The following is a 14,287-nucleotide window of genomic DNA, read 5'->3' on the forward strand; positions in this document are numbered from 1 at the left end:
TCCTGGACACTTCCATTCCTGGCTGGGACAGCCCTGGAGAGGCTGATGTGCAGCTGACAGAGTCTTCAGGGAGAGTCAGGGGTTTCTGTGCACACTTGGTCACTTCTGGCCTCTCCTTGGCTCCTCTCAGGCTGCTTTTCCAGGCTGCTGGAGAGGAGGAAGCAGAGGATGAGGAGGGAGCTGTGACCCTGAGCACTCAGCTGCTGCTGGAGAAGCTCTTCAGAGCTGCCCTGGCTCCTCTAGCACCGTCCCCTCCTGGCTGGTTCCTGCTGCTGGGTTTCCCTGGAGCCCTTCCCAGCTGGGCACGGGCTGGGCGTGCTGTGCCCGCTCCCTGGCAGCGCCGGGCAGTGCCATTCCCGGAGCCATCCCGTGGGAAGGTGCCCATCTGGCCGTGCCACCCCGGGAGGGGCTGGCAGGGACACTCGGTGACCCTGGGCACGGAGGTGGCCCAGCTGGCCTTGGCCAGGGTGGGATTGTGCTGGTGGCTCGGGCGTTCCCACTTGTCAGTGCCTTAGTTCCATTTCACGGATCAACACCTGGCTCGGGCTGCCTGGCTGCTGTTTCTTTTGGAGGAATTCGATTCTCGGAGCCCAGCCCGGGGCAGCTCCGAGGTGAGCAGAGGGCACAGGGCGAGGAGCTTGTCCGGGGTATCGGGCTGGGCGAATCATCCCTGGAATGGGGACAAAACCCCGAAGGTTCACGTGCTGCAGTTGGGTGTGGGCTGATGCCTTCAGCAGGGAATCCTGTGGAGTTCCTGGGTGGGACCAGCCTGTCCCCCTGCTCAGGCTCCTCCCCATCGACAGCAAATCCACCTCCACACGGGATTTATAATAAAGGGATGTCGTGACCGAGTTTAAACCACTAGACTTTGGTCCCCCAGGAATGAGTTTAATGGCACTGCAGGGACTGGAGGTATCAAAAATCCAGGATTTCCAAAGCCTGATGTCAGAGTGTTTGTGGCAGGGAAAGGAACCTGAGCAGGGAGGAGGTTTCAGTTCCCCTTTTCAGGACACAGAACTGGAATTAGAGCCTGACCAACCTTCGCTTCCCAGCCCCAGACCCCACGGCCAGGCTGTGGCACGGGAGGTGCCGGCGCAGCCCTGGGGGTTCAGGTTCTGAGCCGGGTGGGCAGCAGGGGAAGGAATTCGGTGTGGAATTTTATTTTCCCTCCGGGAATTTACAGGAAGGAGGAGGTTCCAAGCAGTTGCACTGGTTGGGGAGTTGGATTGGGGTTTTGTTTTGTTTGATTTTGTTTTGTTTTGTTTTTTGGTTGCACAAAACAGCTGCTGGAGCAGCAGTTCCTGGTCAGGTCGTTACTGGGAGGGATCCTCTGGGGGATCCTCGGGAGGGACCCTCTGGGGGATCCTTGGGAAGGATCCTTGGGAGGAACCCTCTGGAGGGATCCTTGGGAAGGATCCTTGGGGGGGATCCTCGGGAGGGACTCTCTGGAGGGATCCTCTGGAGGGATCCTCTGGGGGACCCTCTGGGGGACCCTCGGGAGGGAGGCAGCAAACGCCGTCCGCGGCGGGAGGGCGGCCTGGGGGCGGCTCTGGGGCTCCGCTCCGGGCGGCTCCGTGCGATGGTTGCCGAGGCCCAGGGGAGGATGAAGCGGGGCTGGGCTCTCCCGCAGCGGGGCTGTGGGAGCATCGCCTCCCGGAGCGCTTAGCGCGGGTCAGCGGCCGCGGAGGGCAGAGCGCCGCCGGCTGCTGCGAGCGCCGGGACAGGGACAGGGACCGGGGGAAAGGGACAGGGACAGGGACCGGGGGAAAGGGGACGGGGAAAAGGGGAAAGGGGACAGGGGACAGGGGCAGGGACAGGGGCAGGGACAGGGACAGGGACAGGGAAAAGGGGAAAGGGACAGGGGAAAGGGGACAGGGGAAAGGGGACAGGGGACAGGGACAGGGGCAGGGACAGGGACAGGGACAGGGACAGGGACAGGGAAAAGGGGACAGGGACAGGGGAAAGGGGACAGGGGAAAGGGAAAAGGGGAAAGGGGACAGGGACAGGGACAGGGAAAAGGGGAAAGGGGACAGGGGACAGGGACAGGGACAGGGAAAAGGGGAAAGGGGACAGGGGACAGGGACAGGGGCAGGGACGGGGAAAGGGAAAAGGGGACAGGGAAAAGGGGAAAGGGACAGGGAAAAGGGGACAGGGACAGGGAAAAGGGAAAAGGGGACAGGGGAAAGGGAACAGGGAAAAGGGGACAGGGACAGGGACAGGGAAAAGGGAACAGGGGAAAGGGGACAGGGGCAGGGGAAAGGGGACAGGGACAGGGAAAAGGGAAAAGGGGACAGGGACAGGGGAAAGGGAACAGGGGAAGGGGGACAGGGAAAAGGGGACAGGGACAGGGACAGGGACAGGGGAAAGGGGACAGGGGACAGGGACCGGGGGAAAGGAGACAGGGACAGGGACAGGGGAAAGGGGACAGGGACAGGGAAAAGGGACAGGGACAGGGAAAAGGGAACAGGGGAAAGGGGACACGGACAGGGGGCAGGGACAGGGACGGGGAAAGGGAAAGGGAAAAGGGAACAGGGACAGGGGACAGGGACAGGGAAAAGGGAACAGGGGAAAGGGAACAGGGGAAGGGGGACAGGGAAAAGGGGACAGGGACAGGGACAGGGACAGGGACAGGGAAAAGGGAACAGGGGACAGGGGAAAGGGGACAGGGACAAGGGACAAGGACAGGGATGGGACAGGGACAGGGACAGGGGACAGGGACAGGGACAGGGACAGGGACGGGACCGGAGCCGGAGCGGCCCCCGGTGATTTTTGATGCTTATGTTTGCTGTGCGTGCAGAGCGAGTCGGAGAGCTTACAGTAATATATTTTAAATAATCTATATTTTAGTATCTGGACAGAGCGGGCAGAGGAGGGTTCTGAGGTGGTCACAGGGTACCGGGGGCAGTTCCTCGGCCGGGCCAGGGGGTTTCACTGCAGCACAACTGAGAAGGTTCTGTTCCTGACGTTATTAATGCAATAAAAACGGGAATTCTCACAAAGAAGCAATCCAATACTGTTTCCCAGAGGCTTTTCCTGTGTGGACAACAGGCCTGTAAACATAGTTCCAAAAATCCTAAACCTTTGTCTTTTGCCTTTATAAAAGGGACTTCGATTGGGCTTGAGGGTCTGTACAGCAAAATCGAGGTGACACCATTTGAAAATGTATTTTTACACAAATAATATAGAAAAAAATCATATTTTACATAAGAATTTTAAGTATTTGAAATATGTGTATATATATATACTGTATGTACTTCGTATATGCTTTATTTTACATTTTCAATGTATTAAAAAGTATTTGAGCTGGTTGGATCTGAGATGTAATAGTGTTAAAACCCCAAAAACGAGGGAAAGGAGCCGGGGGAGAGCGGGTGGGAGCTCTGTGGGGAAGCACAAGCCCAGAGCGAAGCGTCGGGGGAAGGCTGAGCCATAAATCCACCTGGGATGACCCGGGAGCTGGGCTGGGGGCTCCCCACTGGGAGTGCTGAATCCCAAATGCCATTTATTCCGTGGAATGCAGGGAGTGTTCCTGGGATCCCCGGTGTAACCCGGAGCTGCGCTCGGCAGTCCTGCCCCTGCGGTGTGCAGGGAAGGAAATGTCAGGAAAATTCACCCGCAAACATCAGGGCTTTATGTCCAAAACGGAGACAGAGGAATCCTTTCACTTTATTCAAACAAAGGGAGAGGCCATGGGGCATTCCCCTGGGGTGCCCCAAGTTTTGGAGGATGCAGCCTCCTCCTTTTTATCCCAATTTCCCGGCTGCATTTCCCTTCTCTCTCTCCCCATTGGCTGAAGTACTTGAGAGGTGCAGACTTCCCAATATGCCTGCTACCAGAGATTTCTCTCTAATCTGTAACCCTCTCTTTTAATTTTTAATTTAGGGTTTCCCCCCATTGTTTCTTTCCTCTTTCAATATCCAATTTCATTTATCGGCAAACCTAAAGCTTATTTGTAAAAGCAAATACCTCTTTCCATTCATCAATCAGTGGAATCCTTCCCATTGTTTCTTTTATGTCCTGCCTTCATCCCAGGCCTCTTGATCCCAGCTTCCTCCCCCTGCAAAGCCCTGAGAGGGAGCAGCAGGCCTGGGGCTGTGTCCTGTTGGAGGTAGTGGGTGTGAGATAAAATGGCAGCGTTGGTGCTGCTGCACTTCCACACAATTGTTCCTTACTCCAGGGTCTGCTGCATCTCCCGGTTCAAAAGTGAGCCCGGCTGGTCTCCTGTCCCTTCAGTTCAGGCCTCTCTGGTGCTGGGTGTGGGTTTAGAGTGGAGAAGCTGGGCTGGGAGTCTCACCTTGGCAGGGCGGTGGGCTCTGCCAGGCCAGATGCCAGGGCTGCGATGCCACGGGCAGGGAGCATGCTGCAGCCTCCACAGGTTCCTCCAGGCCTGCCTCCCCAGGGATGGCGGGCACCCGCTGGGTGCGACGGGCACTGCCTTGAGCCTCAGGGACACAGATCCTGCTCTGTCCCAAGGATGAGTGCCCACAAGGACTCCGTGGCACCTCCGGGCCACTGCCAGCCCGGGTCTGTCACAGGCTGTGACAGGCACGCTGCAGTCGGGGACGTGCTGGGGTGTGGATCAAGCAGAGGCACCTTCAGGTCCGTGAGCTGATTTCTGGGCATTTAACCCAGCCCAGGAGCACTCCCTGGGGGACACACGTGAACATATAAATTTTTTTAATATATATCTATATGAGTATAAAATTCCACCTTGGTGTCTCAGAGGAGGATCCAGGGCTGCTCCCCACAGCCCATTCCCAACCTGGCACTGGAATATCTGTGCCCTCAGGACATGGCACCAGAGAAAATCCTTCCCTGTGGCTCATGTCCTGCCCCGGATTCTGTTCCTCTTCCTTGCACGGGTTCTGTTCCTCTTCCTCCCACAATGCCCTCTTTGGAAGTGAACACACAATCCTGTAGTTCCTCAGTGTTGGAGCCCTGGCTCCTCAAAGTTTTGGGCGTTCTGTGCTGAAAGGCACAGACCCGCAGGAGAGCTCTGCACGTGGCCTGAGCCCTGGAGAGGCTTCCAAAATTCCTTGAGAGCGCTGGGATTGTGGGTGTGGAGTTGGTTAGGAGTGTGTGATGTCACGGGGTGGAAAACTCAGAGTTTGGGGTTTAGGATATAATATATATATGGAGCAAGATGGAGGTTTTAGGGTGGAGGCTGCTCCTTCTCCACCTTCTCTTCTTGGGTGGGCACTGGACACGTTGCTCCCCATCGTGGTCCATCTTCTGCCCACTAAAACCATCTGGGCTGAGGCCTTGGGTCCTGCTGGGTTTTCAGGCCTTTCCTTCTGCCTTCCCCTGACAGGGAACAGCATTCCCTGCCTCTACAAGCTGTGGATATCTGTTACATTTCCTTCTGGCACATTTTAAGGGGAAAACGTTGGTTTATTACTTAGCCCTAATAAATTCTGCAGTTCCCTCGCTTCTTGGGGTCCCAAGATTTGGGGGAAAGAAAGAAACAGGAAGAAATCTGTATCAAGTGTCGGGAACTTGATTTTCCTTAAAATTGAGAGATTCAGGAATACAGGTGTGTAACCAGCTCACCTGATTCCTGACAGGAAAACTCTGAATGCAGTTAACAACTCGGTAAAATCAGCAGACTGAGGAACGTGCAAGAGCCTGGGATTTCTTTTCCCTGAATACATTAAAAGTATCAGCAATTTTAAGAATGGAAGTGGGAATAATCCACCCCAGCCCTCAGGTGGCATCTTGGCGGCATCACTAGACTTTAAGTTATTCTCCTTTTTAATCCGTGTGACTAATTAATGGCCCTGTCTCGTTGTTAAGCAAGTAAAACTCTATTTTTCTAGCCAGGCCGGGTTCCCCTGGGATCGCTGGGAAGAAGGAGGACGGCACAGCCCTCAGAGGAGGGGAAGCTGAGCTCCGAGTCGGAGGCATGGAGAAATAACTGAAGCCATGGCACCATCTGGTGCTTTTGCAGCTTGCAGCGCTTCTCCCTGCAGCCCGCAGCAGACGCTTTTCCCGGTGCTGCTTTGGCTGCTGCTGCCTCGCGGCTGGAAACGCAGCCAGCAGCAATCGCCGCCCTCACTTGGTCCCGGTGCCATGGCAAGCTGTTATCCACAGGGATGGTCACAGCTGGCAGTGCCAGCAAGGAGAGCAGTGACATCCTGGTGCCATGGCAAGCTGTTATCCACAGGGATGGTCACAGCTGGCAGTGCCAGCAAGGCGAGCAGTGACATCCCAGTGCCCATGGCAAGCTGTTATCCACAGGGATGGTCACACCTGGCAGTGCCAGCAAGGAGAGCAGTGACATCCCAGTGCCCATGGCAAGCTGTTATCCACAGGGATGGTCACACCTGGCAGTGCCAGCAAGGAGAGCAGTGACATCCCAGTGCCCATGGCAAGCTGTTATCCACAGGGATGGTCACACCTGGCAGTGCCAGCAAGGCGAGCAGTGACATCCTGGTGCCATGGCATGCTGTTATCCACAGGGATGGTCACAGCTGGCAGTGCCAGCAAGGAGAGCAGTGACATCCCAGTGCCCATGGCAAGCTGTTATCCACAGGGATGGTCACAGCTGGCAGTGCCAGCAAGGAGAGCAGTGACATCCCAGTGCCCATGGCAAGCTGTTATCCACAGGGATGGTCACACCTGGCAGTGCCAGCAAGGAGAGCAGTGACATCCCCAGTGCCATGGCATGCTGTTATCCACAGGGATGGTCACACCTGGCAGTGCCAGCTCTGCGAGCAGTGACATCCCAGTGCCCATGGCAAGCTGTTATCCACAGGGATGGTCACACCTGGCAGTGCCAGCTCTGTGAGCAGTGACATCCCCAGTGCCCATGGCAAGCTGTTATCCACCGGGATGGTCACACCTGGCAGTGCCAGCAAGGCGAGCAGTGACATCCTGGTGCCATGGCAAGCTGTTATCCACAGGGATGGTCACAGCTGGCAGTGCCAGCAAGGAGAGCAGTGACATCCCAGTGCCCATGGCAAGCTGTTACCCACAGGGATGGTCACACCTGGCAGTGCCAGCAAGGCGAGCAGTGACATCCCGGTGCCATGGCAAGCTGTTATCCACAGGGATGGTCACACCTGGCAGTGCCAGCAAGGCGAGCAGTGACATCCCAGTGCCCATGGCAAGCTGTTACCCACAGGGATGGTCACACCTGGCAGTGCCAGCTCTGCGAGCAGTGACATCCCGGTGCCATGGCAAGCTGTTATCCACAGGGATGGTCACACCTGGCAGTGCCAGCAAGGAGAGCAGTGACATCCCAGTGCCCATGGCAAGCTGTTATCCACAGGGATGGTCACAGCTGGCAGTGCCAGCAAGGAGAGCAGTGACATCCCGGTGCCATGGCAAGCTGTTATCCACAGGGATGGTCACACCTGGCAGTGCCAGCAAGGAGAGCAGTGACATCCCGGTGCCATGGCAAGCTGTTATCCACAGAGATGGTCATGCCATGGAGCAGGGGATGCTGGCACTGGAAACAGCCGCTGTGGCGGTGGCTGCAGAGATGTGGGACATGGCAGGAGCGGTGACAGCCTCCCCTGGCACAGGGAACACTCCTGCAGGGGCACAGTCCTCACAAGCCTGGGCTGCCCTCCCATAGAAACAGCAATCCATGGAATGGGTTGGGTTGGAAGGGGCCACGCAGTGCTACCCCTGCCATGGCAGGGACACCTCCACTGTCCCAGGGTGTCCCAGTGTCCAGCCTGGCCTTGGGCACTGCCAGGGATCCAGGGTGGGCACCCTGTGCCAGGGCTGCCCACCCTGGCAGGAACAATTCCCAATTCCCAATCTCCCAGCCAGCCCTGCCCTCTGGCACTGGGAGCCATTCCCTGGGTCCTGCCAGGGAACAATTCCCAATTCCCAATCTCCCAGCCAGCCCTGCCCTCTGGCACTGGGAGCCATTCCCTGGCTCCTGTCCCTCCATCCTTGTCCCCAGTCCCTCTGCAGCTCTCCTGGAGCCCCTCCAGGCCCTGCCAGGGGCTCTGAGCTCTGCCTGGATCCTTCTCCTCTCCAGGTGAGCCCCCCCAGCTCTGCCTGGATCCTTCTCCTCTCCAGGTGAGCCCCCCCAGCTCTCCCTGGATCCTTCTCCTCTCCAGGCTGAACAATCCCGATTCTCCCAGCCTGGCTCCACGGCAGAGGAGCTCCAGCCCTGGGAGCTGAGGGGATGGGTGAGCAATGGCTGTGGCTCGGTGCTGAGGGGACGGCAGTCACACACAGCTGTGAGGGGACTGTCCTGAAGGATGGCTGCCGTTCATAGCTTTGAGGGACAGCCATGGTTAGCACGGTGCTGAGCTGTGAGGGGACAGCCATGCTGACAGGTGCTGAGGGATGGTTGTGAGGAAACCCATGGCTGACAGGTGCTGAGGGATGGCTGTGAGGGGACAGCCATTGCTGGCACGGTGCTGAGGGACGGCTGTGAGAGGACAGCCATGCTGACAGGTGCTGAGGGATGGCTGTGAGGGGATCCATGGCTGTCACGGTGCCGAGGGACGGCTGTGACGGGATCCATGGCTGTCACGGTGCCGAGGGACGGCTGTGAGGGGATGCATGGCTGTCACGGTGCCGAGGGACGGCTGTGACGGGATGCATGGCTGTCACGGTGCCGAGGGACGGCTGTGACGGGATGCATGGCTGTCACGGTGCCGAGGGACGGCTGTGACGGGATCCATGGCTGTCACGGTGCCGAGGGACGGCTGTGACGGGATCCATGGCTGTCACGGTGCCGAGGGACGGCTGTGAGGGGATGCATGGCTGTCACGGTGCCGAGGGACGGCTGTGAGGGCACCCGTGGCTGACAGGCCCCCGGCGCTCCCCCGGCCATCGCTCCGCCCGCCCCGCTCCCCTCAGGGCGGGCCGGGGGCGGGGCCGCCCCCTCGGCCGCTCGCGCTGCGCCTGCGCGGTCCCGCCGTCCCCCCCACCGGGTGAGCGCCGCGCGGCGCGCGCGCGCTGCGGCGGGGGCGGGAGCGCGCCGGGCGGCGCTGGCCGCCGATTGGCTGAGGGGCGCGAGAAGGCGGGCCCGGGCGGGCGCGGATTGGCGGGGGGCCGCGCGCCCCCGGCGGAGGCGGGCCCTGATTGGCCGGGGCGCCGCGCGGCGGCGGCCGGGACCGTTGGAGCGCGGCGGCGGCTGAGGCGGCCCGGCCGCCCCTGGAGCCCGCGAGCCGCGGCAGCCCCGGCACCGGCTCGGGTACGGGGACAGCGCGGGGCCGGGCGGGGAGAGCCCAGCGGGGCCCGGGCCACCGCGCTGGGGGAGCGGCCGCCGGTTTGACCGTGCCCCGGTGTTCCTCCCGGCCGCGGAACAGCCGCTGGCAAGGAGCCGGGGTGTGCAGGCTGCACTGATTTGGGGTTAACGGGGGACCCGGGGTGTGCAGGCTGCACTGATTTGGGTTAACGGGAGAGCCGGGATGTGCAGGCTGCACTGATTTGGGTTAACGGGAGAGCCGGGGTGTGCAGGCTGCACTGATTTGGGTTAACGGGAGAGCCGGGGTGTGCAGGCTGCATTGAATTGGAATTAACGGGAGAGCCGGGGTGTGCAGGCTGCACTGGTTTGGGGTTAACGGGAGACCCGGGATATGCAGGCTACATTGATTTGGAATTAACGGGAGAGCCGGGGTGTGCAGGCTGCACTGATTTGGGTTAACGGGAGAGCCGGGGTGTGCAGGCTGCACTGATTTGGAATTAACGGGAGACCCGGGGTGTGCAGGCTGCACTGGTTTGGAGCTAACAGAAGCAGCAGCCAGGGCAGAAGCAGCACCCTGAGGGGCTGTGAAATGAGGCAGTGTCACTTTTGTGGGGAAAACTGCTGCTTTCTTGCAGGAAAAGCTCACTCGGTGTTATTCGCCTCTCCTTAGGTTGTCGTTTAAATGTCTGACGGAGGAAGTGAGCCCAGGAAAGTGGAAGTTGCCCTGAGAGACTTCTCAGTGTATTCAGGTAACAGGATCTGTTGGGATTGACTGTGGTGTAGACCTCAAGTTTTTTCAGTTGCCTGTTTCTGACACCAAACTGGTACTGACATTTTTCACTTATGACAAACTGGTGTTGTGAAGCAGTGACTTCTGCATTTTCAGTGATGTGTTGGACATGTGAAAATATGAAATAATGTAAAAAGATGGACTCCTCTGTTTAAAATTCCTCCAGAACTGTGTTTGTTGTACAGCACATCCCTCGTCTGGGGAAGGTGAATCACAGAATTACGGAATGCTCTGGGTGGGAAAGAGCTTTAAACAACACTGAATTTCATCCCTCTGCCATGGCAGGGACACCTTCCACGATCCCAGGGTGCTTCAAGCCCCAGCCTGGCCATGGGCATTGCCAGGGGTCCAAGGGTGGCACTGGCTGAGCTTTAAAGCCCCTTCCCAGTCAAACCAGTGAGTCCCAAGGGAGCAGCTCCCAGGCCGGGCTGCCAGAGTTGGCTCCTGACCATTCCAGAATGCTGTATTTAAGGGGACACATCGTCCAGGACCTCCTGGCAGCTCCGTGGGACACCCTGATTGTTCACTGCAGTTCCTGTGGTGCTGAATGCAGCAGCCCTGCCAGCATTGTCCCAGACTCCCTGGGTTTGGAGCAGGCTAGGGTTTTTGGAACAGTAAATGGCTTTGTTCGTTGGCTGTGCTGCAGCTGATGCACTCAGGCCTGGTTTATCCAGGACCCCAGAGCAATACATCTTTTGGGGAGTGCTGGGTGGTGGAGGAGACTTGGGAAGGAGCCATAACGCAAGGAAAAAGGGCTTTTGCAGCAACAGAACAGCATCACTTCTCCAGCAGTTCAATTACCTCTCACCAGCCCAGGTGAAGGGGGAGTGAGGGCTCTCAGTCCTGGGCAGCCCTGGGTGGGTGTTCTCAGTTCTGTTCTGAGTTAGGAGCCCTTTAAACCAGGGTGGATGTTCTCAGTTAAACCAGGGTGGATGTTCTCAGTTCTGTTCTCAGTTAGGAGCCCTTTAAACCAGGGTGGATGTTCTCAGTTCTGTTCTGAGTTAGGAGCCCTTTAAACCAGGGTGGGTGTTCTGAGTTAAACCAGGGTGGATGTTCTCAGTTCTGTTCTCAGTTAGGAGCCCTTTAAACCAGGGTGGATGTTCTCAGTTCTGTTCTGAGTTCTTTAAACCAAGGTTGATGTTCTGAGTTAGGAGCCGTTTAAACCAAGGTTGATGTTCTGAGTTAGGAGCCCTTTAAACCAGGGTGGGTGTTCTGAGTTGTGCAACCCTTTAAACCAGGGTGGATGTTCTCAGTTCTGTTCTGAGTTCTTTAAACCAAGGTTGATGTTCTGAGTTGTGCAACCCTTTAAACCAAGGTTGATGTTCTGAGTTAGGAGCCCTTTAAACCAGGGTGGATATTCTCAGTTCTGTTCTGAGTTAGGAACTCTTTAAACCAGGGTGGATGTTCTCAGTTCTGTTCTGAGTTAGGAACTCTTTAAACCAGGGTGGATGTTCTCAGTTCTGTTCTCAGTTAGGAGCCCTTTAAACCAGGGTGGATATTCTCAGTTAGGAGCCCTTTAAACCAGGGTGGATGTTCTCAGTTCTGTTCTCACTTAGGAACTCTTTAAACCAGGGTGGATGTTCTCAGTTCTGTTCTGAGTTAGGAACTCTTTAAACCAGGGTGGATGTTCTCAGTTCTGTTCTCACTTAGGAACTCTTTAAACCAGGGTGGATATTCTCAGCTGGACAGCTCTTTAAACCAAGGTGGGTGTTCTGACTTAGGAACCCTTTAAAGCAGGGTGGGTGTGTTCAGCTGTGTGTTGTGGGAGCTGTGGCAGTTTCTGAGGAGGGAAGGAACCACATCTGGAAGATTAAAGCCAGGCCTTGGGCCTGGCTTGGTGCCTGAGCCACCCTGAGCTCCACACTCAGCCTGCCTGCATGGGCTGCTCTGGGGCAGCTTTAGAGAGCCTAAAGAGGGACTCAGATACAGTGATTCAGGTGATAAGATTGGAATTCATAATATTTTTATTAGGTTAATTGTTTTCCCCTTGGTTCCAGGTAGAAGGAACCATGAATTTGTCATCTCTGGTTTAGTGTTTAAACAGATTTCTATTGTTAAACTGTACCTAAATTTAAATAGTTTTATGGGCCTTTCCCAGTCCTGTGGGCTGTAAGGACTGAACTATTTTAATTTCTCACCTGTGCTTAAATAATACAGATTTATTTAAAAAAAACTTATGTAATGAAGAGTTTTAGGCAGCCCAGATCTGGAAGAAGCAGTAGGAGACCTCAACATTCCACAGCAGGTAGTACATTATATTTGGCCAGGTGGAAACAAATAGAATTATGACAGCAGGTGCCAACTCATCGCTAAATTTTAAGAGTTACATGTCTAAAGGATGTGCTGTGGTTAGCACTTAAAGTAACTTAAGTAGCTGCTGACTGACTGCAAGGTGAGGTATTTTTCAGACTTTGTCAGTGCAACTTTTAACTTTATTTAGGTCAAAGGTTGGACTCAGTGGTCTTGGGTGAACGAGAGCCTCAGTGATTCTGTGATTTAAGAGGTGGGGGGCAAAGGGGTGTCCTGGCATAAAGCAAGCAGGGAGGGAGCTGATGCCCTAACTTAAATTTTTATTTATTTATTAAAACAGAAAGCGACAAAACTAAGGGATAAAGCCCCTTAGTTTTACAGAAGGCAATGGCAAATGTCATCAGCTGGACTTTTACTTCAGGCTTATGTTCTTGTGGAAGGAAGCCCCTTTGTGAGCACAGCTGGAGCAGTTTGGGTGCAGCCAGGCTCTTGAAGCAGGTGTTGTGTGTCTGGCAGCTCAGACAAAGTTAAAGTTATCAGCCCTGTGTAGGTGTTCAGTTCCCATTGCCTGGGGCAGTGGCAGAGAGACTTTTAAATGCAGATTAATGGTTCTGTACTCCTGTACCCTTTCGGTAATATCTAACACTTCACAAACCTAGAATTATTTTAGTTCAGACCTGTGAAGGTGGTGAGGAAGATTTCACACCCTAAGTTAATGTAGGAGGTGAAATTAATGAATTAAAACTGAGCAAGCTGTTTTATCCTGAAGTCAGTTGTGCTGGGGGAAAGCAGTTGCTGTTTCCAGGTGTTCCTCACTGGAATTTCCCTCCTCCCCAGGTGTGCCAGGGAGCTCTGGGAGAGCCCTGAGCTGCCAGCTGTGTGGGACCTGCTCCTGCTGCATCTCCAGTCTGGGGTGATGGGAAAAGGGCAGGAATGCAGCTCAGAGCCCTTCCCAGCAATGCAGACTGCATTCAGAGGCAGCTGCAGAGTTCTCTCCTGTGCTCTGCAAGCAGTGCTGGGGCCTGTGGGCTGGGATGGAGAGGGGAGGCTTCGCCAGCTTCTCTTAGAAGCACGGAGTGCTCAGAAATCCCCTCCACAAAAAGTCTTCCCTTCCTGAGAGGGAGGGGTAAGCTCTTAATTAGTCTGTGTCCAACTTCTTACTGCTCAAAAATCCTCCTGCAGTATTTCCTTTCTCTTACCCGACAGGAGCACTGCTGTATTTCAAGGAAACAATTTCAGCTGCAGGATTTGCTCTTGTTTGCTCCTGGTAAATCCCATAGCAGACATTAATTTCAACAGGCAGGTTGTAAAAAGCCGTTTCTACTCCTGAGGCTGTGGGACAGTGAAGGAAGATGAGGGTTTGGTTCTGGTTTGGGTGTTGTGGCACTGAGTGTGCTGCCAGCTCTGCGCCCTGGCTGTGTGAGCTGGAGAACAGAGCTGCCTGTGCCAAATCTGTGCTGAGACACTCCGTGCTGGCCTGCAGGGCTCCTGGGGCCAGGCTGAGTGCTTCCCTGGGGAGTGAAAATGGATCCAGAGGGCAGTGAGCTTCAAACAGCACCTTGGCAGCGGGGCTGGCACCTCAGTGCCACTGCCACCTCCCCGTTCTTAGCCTGACCTGCAAGTTCCTCAGGGATCCTCTCTCTGCTCTGGGCGCTCAGCTGACACTGGAACTCAGTGCTGGAGCACTTACTGACACTCAGCTGGGACTTTGGGAGTTCCAAACCACCTGAGTTTCTGTGACTTGATGTGAAGTCACAGAAACTCGGGTGCTTTGGAACTCTCCTGGATTTGAGTTTGTTCTGTTTTGTCTGGAGGGAACCTGTGTTAAAAGTTTTGGAAGGCTTTCAAAGAAACCTCTGATTAAATATTGTGACTTATGCCATCTTTGTTGAACTTGAATCCAGTACAACCTTTATCAGTTTCTGACCAGGTGAGGTTGTTGGGCTTGCCCTGGGGCTTAGAGCAGGGGATTTTTTCTGGAATCACAGAATGATTTCAGTTGTGAGTCCAGCCTGTGAGTGATCCCCACCTTGTCCCCAGCCCTGAGCTCTGAGTGCCACATCCAGGAATTCCCTGGATACCTCCAGGGA

This window comes from Lonchura striata, chromosome 3 (genome assembly GCF_046129695.1).
Source record: "Lonchura striata isolate bLonStr1 chromosome 3, bLonStr1.mat, whole genome shotgun sequence".
Classification (NCBI taxonomy): domain Eukaryota; kingdom Metazoa; phylum Chordata; class Aves; order Passeriformes; family Estrildidae; genus Lonchura; species Lonchura striata.